Raw genomic sequence first — 10,521 nt, forward strand, 5'->3', positions numbered from 1 at the left:
ATGTGCCTATAGTGGTATCTACCTCAATACCCAAGACACCAACAATATCTTTAGTTACTACAAAAGGGATGCAAGAAGTTACAATCTTTTTGTCCTTTGGAGGAAATATTTTCAAAGATGAAATGGGTATGAAATTCTTTCATTTCATTCATTGTTGTTTAGATTATCTATTTGGAAATACTATCCAAATTGATTGGAGAAAGCAAGCTAATGATAAAAAAGATCAACTTTTAACAGATGTAATAATAGCATTTGGAAATCCCAATCTTAATCAGGAATTTATTTTGGATATTGCAAGAAAATACATTCATGGTGGCTTGGTATGTGTATATCTTTATCTTTAGGAATTTATATCTCATAGAAAAGTTAAGGTAAACTTGGTAGTTTATTGTATCTTATGACTCACTATAACTTATAAATATGGTGATATTTGTTTATGTAGGCTCACCAATTTAAAAAATATGCTTTAGTGGAGGACTTAAAGTATGCCTTACTACATGCTTCCCAAGGCCTTTGGAAACAATTATTAGACCAAGGAGAGAAATAGTCACTATTCATGAATCTAAGGTAAGGTCTTTACAATACTCCATGACATCAATAATTTAATTTGAGGTAGTATTTTGTTTAAATAAGTTAAACCATGTTGTGTATAAGGAGCCCAACAATCAAAGTCATCCAATAATGAGCACGAAGAGGAGCAAGAGGAACACGGTGAATTGTTTGTTGCACACAATGATTCAAGTCTCATTCTAGAGCTTGAGCATAAAACCATCTGTGAATTTTAGCAAGTTAGAAATACTAATAATTATGGTGATCAATATGATGAACACTCCATGCCCATAGTTACAATAGTACCTTGTAGAAAGAGGAAACTAAGGAAGAGGATGGATAAAGCACAATTTTCAATTTAAAAATAAGGTATGCTATAAGAAATTACTAGAATATATTATTTTTTGATAGCTTTGTGGTTTAATGAACTTGAATAAGAAAAATAATGTTTGTTGTTATTATCTTCATTTCTTGATTTTTTTTTAAGAAGTTTATTACATTCTTATTTATAAGAAGTTCACTTTCCCATTTTCCTTGTGTGATGTTATCAACTAGTTTTTTCTCTATTTTCAAATAGGTTTGTTTGACATATGCAAACTACTATATCTTCATTGCTCATCATTACATTCACAAAATTTATTAGTCTTATAATCTAAAAATTGTTGGCTCATCTTTCTTTTAGGACATTGGGCCATTCTAGAAATTGGATTTTGAAAACATTGTAGCTTCAACATGCTAGAAACACACCAACACTAGTTTTGACATGCTGAAAACACACCAACACCAGATTTGACATGCTGAAAACAATATAGCTCTAGCATGCTGAAAATAGTACAGCTCTAGATTCCTAAAAATAGTACAACTCTAGCATGCTGAAAACAGCTCCAAAATGCTATAAACATCTCTAGCATGCTGAAAAATACTTTTTTTTTCAGTTATCTTCATAAAAATATGTATTGAAATTAGGATTTTTCAAATAAACAAGAGTTGATGTGTTTCATACTTATTAGTGGCAATGTAAACTTGTGAAAAATATACAAGAATAAAGAGGTTATTGTGAAATGTTGAGTTTCAATATCATAGCATGAAATTTATTTAAATTATTTACTTTTATATCCACTATTGAATTTTTGCAATTTTTATTTGTGTACACTCTTTCATTTCAAAGTGTTTCTTTCTCATCTACTTATTATGGGATATAGATCACACTTCCTTTCTAATGTTCCTATTTTATATATCCAATTCTATGAATTTTTTTTATAAGTTGATTGGTCATACAAGTTGTGAGGCTTGCAAATCATGGTAAATTGATTCATTCTACTTGTACATGAGTTCACTAGAAATTGAAGTATTTCACACACTAGCATCATTTGGAGTTGGTGCAAATCTGGTTATGTTCTTGACAAAAGTACTCAAGTAGAGTCATGTATTAGCAATAGATAACATGAGAACTTACTGGAATAGCTTATATGTTCTCTCATGTAGGAGCATTTATAGGCAATTCATATATTTTACATTTCAAGAAGAAGGATGAACTAGGTTCTAGGTCTTGGATGGATTGGTATAGAAGACTTTAAGGTTACTTCTAGTCTAGTTATGCATGATTATTTTCTCATTTATGATATATACTTAATTTTAATCTTAATTTTTGGAAAAATAAGTTGGAAATAATGTAAAGAAGTGGAATGCAATAGTTTGCATTTGAAATATAAATTTTGATTCAAATTTTAATAAATTATCTTTATCCAAGAAAAAGATAAAGTTGTGTATTATCTTAGATATGTCATTAACTGAGTATCTTAATATACTATTTTAGAAAATTCTCTTGATAAGACATATATATTTTTATTCCATATTTTCTTATAAAGACAATTGAAAAGACAAAATATTAAGATGTTTGGTTAAAGACATGTCTGAGACAATACATGACCTTTTTTTTTCTTTTGTCTCAGATGAAGACAATTTATTAAAAAATTGTCTAAATTTTTGTCTTTAGCATCCCCTCTTTGTAGTAGTGACTTGTGGTGATCAAACAAGTAGGTTTTGTACACTTTTCATGTATCCTCATCGAGGTTCGAGGATGGTATTCCCTAAGAAAATAATGTTTTGGGTCTAGTTTTCTAAGGGATGACATGTTGTGATTGAGTCTATCCATTATTTTGTAAGATTTTTTTTTTTTTTTTTTTTTTTGTCTAAAATGGCTTCAAGGTAGAGATTTTATTAAGGGATGATGATCTAGTAGCTTTTTGTGGTGGTATTGAGTCATAAGTGATTGTAGATTGTAATCAAGTTGAAATCACTAGATAATAAGAATATTGGACTCGATGTTTGGTTGACATAGCATAAGAATTGGGTTAACTAAATTAAATAATGGTATCTTCTGTTCTCTTCTTCTACGTGCTTTATTCATTTTTTATATTGGTTATATTTGTATGTAATTTTAATTTATGTCTTGCTAATCCTAACATAGTGTACTTGCTTGATGGCACCTTTTAATCACAAAAATATATCAAATCATATTTTTTTACTTTTATTTTAATTAGAAAAATCTTGAATCAATTTAATTTTATAAATAGAAATTTCCACTCCCATCTTTCTTAATGGTTCAAGTATATAAATATGTTATTTTGCAGAAATATAATTCTCCATTTTTATGCATGCAATTTGATAAGAGAAATTAGTCAACTGAAAGTCTATTATAATTAAAATAAAATTGTCAATATAAAAATAGCTTTTCAACAATTATATTATTATGACATTTATTTTAGGACTCAACTATGTATTTATGGAGCCAAAGCATTTTAATTTTATTTCATAAGCGGTGGCTCCTGTAAAATTACATATTATGAGAACTAGTACTCCACTTAGCACTTGTTGCAACAATGTGATGCTCGTAAAGGAGAAGTAACACTACTCTACAAGAGATCATCCATATCAATATTGTTACTCCAACACAAGAGGGTTTAATCTTGTGGTTAAGAATATTTCTATTATAGTACTGCGATGAAAGGTCATTTAGGATACACTTGTGAACAACAATCAAAGGCATTGAGTGTTGATTGAGCTACTAGCTAAGTGGTCTTGATCTTAAACATAATTGTGACTTTGAAAAAGCACAAATGTTTTAATTGGACATCAAATATTTGAATAATATTGTCATGTGTGACTTTTCAAGGATTCTCCATACTTCATTCTTATGAATGACGAATAAATGCAATAAGTATTAAGTGAACCATTTATGTTATTAAAAATAAATTTATGTAAAACAGTAGATAAATGATTTTGTCTTTAAATCTGCACGATAAAATTACTATACTATATAGTAAACACTCTCCAAACTTCACTGGCACGAAAGATTATGGGGTATGCTTAGAGTTAAGAAGAAACATAATATCTACTTTGGCATACATCTTCTCCATGGTCTTTTGTGTTTTTAAGTAATTGAGAAAAAAAAAACATTAATAATTAGATGCTGACTTTGGCATGTGCTTGCCTCACCATGTATTTCTGCAATATATTATAATTCACGAGCTCTGGGATTGTTTCCAGCTTGACAACAGGAAAGTCAACAATGCTATTCTTCAAAATATAAAAGGAAAAACAAAAGTAATAATTGTATTTGAAGCTAACTTATATCACACAATCCTATAATTTTTTCCACGGTTGAATATGAGTGAATAGTTTTATCTGAGAAGCCTCGAAGTAGAAAGTTTTAAAAACTGTGATGAATATGACAAGTACTGAAGCAATTAATAAAGAAAAGTGTCTCATGTTTAGAAAATAGTTGCATGAAAAGCACGTATACCGACCACAGCGTAAAAGTCTGGTTTAAGCAACGTCATATGCAAATTTAAAGATAGATATCTCGACTATTCGCAAAATGGCAAACATATTTTTACTACAATTTAAAACTATATGCACTTTACAACATTGAGTATCAAATTGTCCTTGAAGTAAGATTGAGATGACGCCATTTCTTGGCTAACAATTCTTCCAACGTATCGTTCAAATGAACATTTCAATTATCAGAAACATGTTCTATTGTACTTTGATGGTTTCATATTATACATCCCACATGGAAAATACCAACCTGAAAGGATGGCTATCCTAACAAACTCTTTATTTTTTAAGGTTAAGAACCAATAGATTTGTTTGTAGAAAGTCAAATAGAGACTATTATAATAAGGAAGGCTTATAGTACCAATCATAATAGAGAGAAGTGCTTAATGTTAACTATAGGATAATAGATGAGAGTTATAGTAGCACGTCAAACCAAGATTTTGAAGCCCTAATCTCAACCGTTTGCAACTTACGTGCGCACATTAGTTCATCAATGGTGCTTTTAAGATGACTTTTTAGATCCTGATGACGATGAAGATAACTTATTATTAGAAATATGTTGTCAAATTCTATGTTTGCTTTATTTTTATTTTTTTATCAACCAAAGTCTAGATTCATTATTGTTATTTATTGTAATTAAATGTGCCTTAGTTTGTTACTTCGTTACTTCAAGGTTTTTTTATTCTATAGTTTAATAACCTATTTAACTTTATTTATATGGTATATATTGATTCATAAAGAGATTAGTATATATTCACATTTCTTTTTGATAAGCAGAGAATGTATTGTATTTTGGCTGACAGGTTTTTAAATATTTGGGTTTAAACTCTTGATCTTAAGTGTTACAAACTTTCCTCAAAGGAGAATCATCTTGTAGGATATCGAAGTAGTTCTCATTGCATGGAAACTCTAGACATTTTATTAGTGAGGCAATAACTTGTGTAGAAATCAATTTGTTTTCTTGTTCCCATATAGTAGAGCCATTTTTCATTCCCCTCACTAATCTATCACATATTCTATTAATGATGTTTTTATTGTGAATTTATATTAAATTTCATAATTAAGTCATTTTCACATCTTTTTAGATTGAATATCTTTTCTAGCAGGTACTTTATTTAAATTTCTAACTTTTCTAATGCTCTTTTCATTTCTCTTGAATCAACATAATGATAAAATTGTTGAATTTCTCTAATTGACACTACATTTTCAATTCAAGTGTATAATAAAGAATTAACAATATTTTTTTTGTTAGAAACCAACTAGAAATCCATACATGTGTGTGTGTGTGTGTGTGTGTGTGTTTGTGTGTGTGTGTGTGTGTGTGTGTGTGTGTGTGTGTCTACACACAAAAATATATGTGAATGTAAACATCTATAATGATGTATGTATATTGTGTATATATGTAAAATACACACACAAAAATATATATATATTCTTACTAGAGACCTATGTGTAGAGTTTAAGTTAAAAAATTGTGGGACCAATATTTTTCTTACTAGAGAACAATAATATTGAAGAAAAAAAATTGAGGTGTATTTATCTAATTATTTTGGAAGTTGATGGATTCTATTTTATTCTAATGAATATCATGAGGAGTATGGGATCATCAAAAGAAACTTCTTTCTACTCACAATCATTAAAGATTTGTTTAGGGCATATTTTGGTTGTGTGTGTGGGTGCACATGTGCATGTGTGTATACATAAACATAAATGTATGTATAGGCATGCACATGCACACACATATACACAAATTTTATTAAGTCCTTAGATGGCCAAGTTAGGCCCTAAAAAATTATGAAATGAATATGACTAGAAATAATATTCTTATGATGATCTTAGAATATTCTACATACTCAATACAATAAAATTGAATCCATTGACTTTCAAAATAGTAAATAAATACCCCTCAAGATTGTTTCATCTATATAATTCTTCTCTCGCAAGAAAAACAAAGGTCCCACAAGTTTTCAAATTATGTTTTATACATTTTTTAGTCATGTTTTTTGAATTTCTATTATAATATTTAACAACAATCCTTTTAATGCAACCCTTTCTATTATACATAGCTCATTTTTATTATTCTATGTCATGTTCACAATCTTCTTTATCTAGAACTAGTGCTATTTGTTATTACAATTTTTCAATCATTGTTGTTCCAAGTTATACTATAATTTACTTTTAGTATTCATCATTTTAGATGAGAAATTCATGTATACTTCATATACTAAATGTTACAAAAATCTAAAAACAATTGTTTTAAGTATTTCTTGTAAGCATTAACACTTATTTTCTTTAACTTTTATTGCATACTTTTTCTCTTGTTCTTCAACATGATGACATCTCATGAGAATTATCTCTATTTTTAGCTGTACTATCAAATTTTATTTTATTTGTTTATTTGACCTATGGTATCACAAAGGACTCTTTGTTAAATTATGAGAAGGGAACATAAGCTCTTATCTTTGATTATTTTACAGCTTGTAGAGAATCTTGTGAAGAAGATGGAGGTTCTTCTATAGAGTGATTCTAGTGATCCAATTAATGCATGCATGATCAAGTCTAATTTGCCTCTCATTAGAAAATATTCTTTTGTGTGAAAATGCATTTGAAATTTTTATCTGAATGCATTTTCTTTGACCTTGTGTAGTAAATAGTTTTATCTAGATATGAAATTTCATTTTTTGCATGCTCATGAACTATATAATGCTTCTTGATGGACCAAACTTTTTATCAAGAAGAAATCTATTTATTTGATTAATTATTTTGTATTTCAATGCTTTTGATTAAGAAAAGAAATAATTAATGTGTGCTGACCTGAAGTACATTCAAACTTCTAGACACGAGTAATAGATCATTACAAGTGCCTAGTAATGAAAGATGGTGTAAGCTCAAATCTTCCTCTATGAACAACAAAGGTCCACAGACAGCTGACACACCAACCATGGTTAGTGCTATCATAGAAAAACTTGGGACAAGCCCACACAATAGCTACAGACTTAAACCAAAAACAACAACAAAGGACTAGAGAGAGTGCACCCTTTAAAACTGCCAGCAATCACTCAATCACAGGAAAAAGGAAAAATAAACATTATCATAACAACAAGGGAATAAACTCAAGCTATTCACACCTCTTAGAACCTTAAAAAAAATAGAAGGCCAAACAAGACAGTACCTCCATCCTTTCCAAAAATAGTACATATCTTCCAACCATGGGTCAAGGAAAAGATCAACCTCCAACTTTGGAAAATGTAGTAAAAAGTCTTCCAATTCCCCAAAATCTCCTAGATTACCATTTAATAGAAATCATAGGGTCATGGAGGAGGAAGACCAAATCCTAGAGGTAAGATTTTATCCCCCTTCTTCTACTAACCAAGCTCCTAAAATTAATGCAAGTACATAAGATCTTGACAAGAGTCTCCTCTACTTCCCATTGCTCAAATAAGATCTCCACCTTCGTAGGAATTATGAATGTAGAGGATAAGAAGAATACCTAGGCCACCCTTAAAAGAAGTAACAACCATCTCTGCACCAAAGCATTTATCTACAAATTTATACCTTCTTCACCACGTGAAGTATATTGTTCAAACACGCTCTCTCTAGCCCGATCTCATACAAAATAAAGGGATGATTTCTAACAATAGAAGAAGAGTACACACTAAAACAATTCGACACAACTTTCCCTAATCAACCAACTACATCCATAATCATTGCCCCCACCTCAGTAGGGTCCTCCACCTCAAGATGATGCAAGAATGCTGAGGAGAAAATAAAATAAAATTAAATCCATTGATTTTCAAAAAAGTAAATAAATATCCCTCAAGATTCTTTCTTCTGTATAATTCTACTTTCTCAAGAAAAACATAGGTCCCAAAAGTTTTCAAATTATGCTTTATACATTTTTTAGTCATGTTTCTTGAATTTCTATTATAATATTTAACAACTATGCTTTATTGCAACCCTTTCTATTATACATAGCTTATTTTTATTATTCTATGTCATGTTCACAATCTTCTTTATCTAGAATTGGTGCTATTTGTTATTAAAAAAATTTAATCATTCTTGTTCCCAATTATACTATAATTTATTCTTAGCATTCATCATTTGAGATGAGAAATTCATGTATACTTCATATACTAAATGTTACAAAAATATAAAAATAATTGTATTAAGTTTTCTTTATAAGCATTAACACTTGTTTTTTTAAACTTTTATTGCATATGTTTTCTCTTGTTCTTCAACATGATGACATCTCTTGAAAATTATCTTTATTCTTAGCTATACTATTATATTTTATTTTATTTTATACTTGACCTATGATATTAGAAAGGACACTTTGTTAAACTATGAGAAGGGAACATAAGCTCTTACCTTTAATTATTTTATAGCTTGTAGAGAATCTTGTGAAGAAGATGGAGGTTCTTCTATAGAGCGAGTCTACTGATCTAATTAATGCATGTTTGATTGACTCTAAATTGTCTCTCATTACAAAATAATCCTTTGTGTGAAAATGCATGTGATTTTTTTATCTGAATGAATTTTCTTTGACCTTGTGTAGTAAATAGTTTTACCTAGATATGACATTTCATTTTTTGCATGCTAATTAACTACATAATGTTTCTTGATGGACCAAACCTCTTATCAAGAATACATCTCTTTATTTGATTAATTATTTGGTATTTCATTTCTTTAAATTAAGAAAAGAAATAATTAATGGGTCCTGACCCGAAGTACATTTAGACTTCTAGAGACTAGTAATAGATCTTCATTTATCAAAGAAAAAGGTCCACAAACAACTGAAACACCAACCATGGTTAGTGCTATCACAAAAAAACTTGGGACAAACCCAGACAATAGCTACAGACTTAAAACCAAAAATAACAACAAAGGACTAGAGAGAGTGTGCCATTTAAAACTGTTAGCAATCACTCGATCATGGGAAAAAGGAAAAATTAAAATCATCATAACAAGAAGGGAATAAAATCAAGCCATTGACACCTCTAAGAACCCTAAAAAAATAGAAGGCCAAACAAGAATATAGCTCCATCGTTGCCAAAAATAGTACATATCTTCCAACCATGGGTCCAAGAAAAGATCAACCTCTAATTTTGGAAAATGTAGTAAAAAATCTTCCAGCTCCTCAAAATCTTCTAGGTCACCATTTAAAAGAAATTAGAGGGTTGGGTAGGGGGAAGACCAAACCCCAAAGGTAATATTTTATCCCCCTTATTTTCCTAACTAGGCTACTAAAAGTAATGCAAGTGCATAAGATCTTGACAAGAGTCGCTACTACTTCCCACTGGCCAAATAATATCTCCACCTCCATAAGAGTTATGAATATAGAATCTAAGAGGAATACCTAAGCCACCCTCAAAAGAAGTAACACCCATCTTTGCACCAAAGCATCTATCTACAAAGTCATACCTTCTTTACCATGTGAAGTATATTGTTCAAACGCACTCTCTCCAACTCGATCTCTTACAAAATGAAATGTGATGATTTCCAACAATAGAAGGAGAGTACCCACTAAAACCATTCAACACCTTTTTCCCCCATCAACCAACTACCTCCATAATATTTACCCCCAGCTCAATAGGATCCTCCACCTTAATACGATGCAAGAAAGTGGAGGAGAAAAATAGAGGCCAAATCCGCCAAAGACTAAGTGTTTTACAAGGGAGGAGAGATTCAACCCATCTATTGAAAGTTGACAACCCATCCATCCTAAAACACTGCTCCAAACAAGGAAGGTCCCTAAAGGCCTCCATAAACAACCATGACCCCCATATAGAACACTTTCTAGAAAGAAGAGATAACAGGGCCAACAAGCCCCAATCTGTAGCACTAGAGACCATAAATAGATTTTAGAAAAGTAAAGACTGGAGGGAAAAAAACCCTCAATCTACTACACTAGACATAAAAATTAAATCTTGGGAAAGCATAGGGATTTGGGTAAAAAGCTTGTAATATATTCCAACAAAGATCATCAATCCATCTAGAGAAAGAAAATACAACAAGGCAAACCACCCATAATCTGTTGCTCTAGATAACACAGACACCCAACAATGCAGACACCAGTAAGATCCATCTGGATCTTCATCTTCATCAAAATCTACTTGTAAATAACCACCTCTC

The sequence above is a fragment of the Cupressus sempervirens genome, chromosome 5 (genome assembly GCF_028749045.1).
Source record: "Cupressus sempervirens isolate cs-2001-9-10 chromosome 5, ASM2874904v1, whole genome shotgun sequence".
NCBI classification, from domain to species: Eukaryota; Viridiplantae; Streptophyta; class Pinopsida; order Cupressales; family Cupressaceae; genus Cupressus; species Cupressus sempervirens.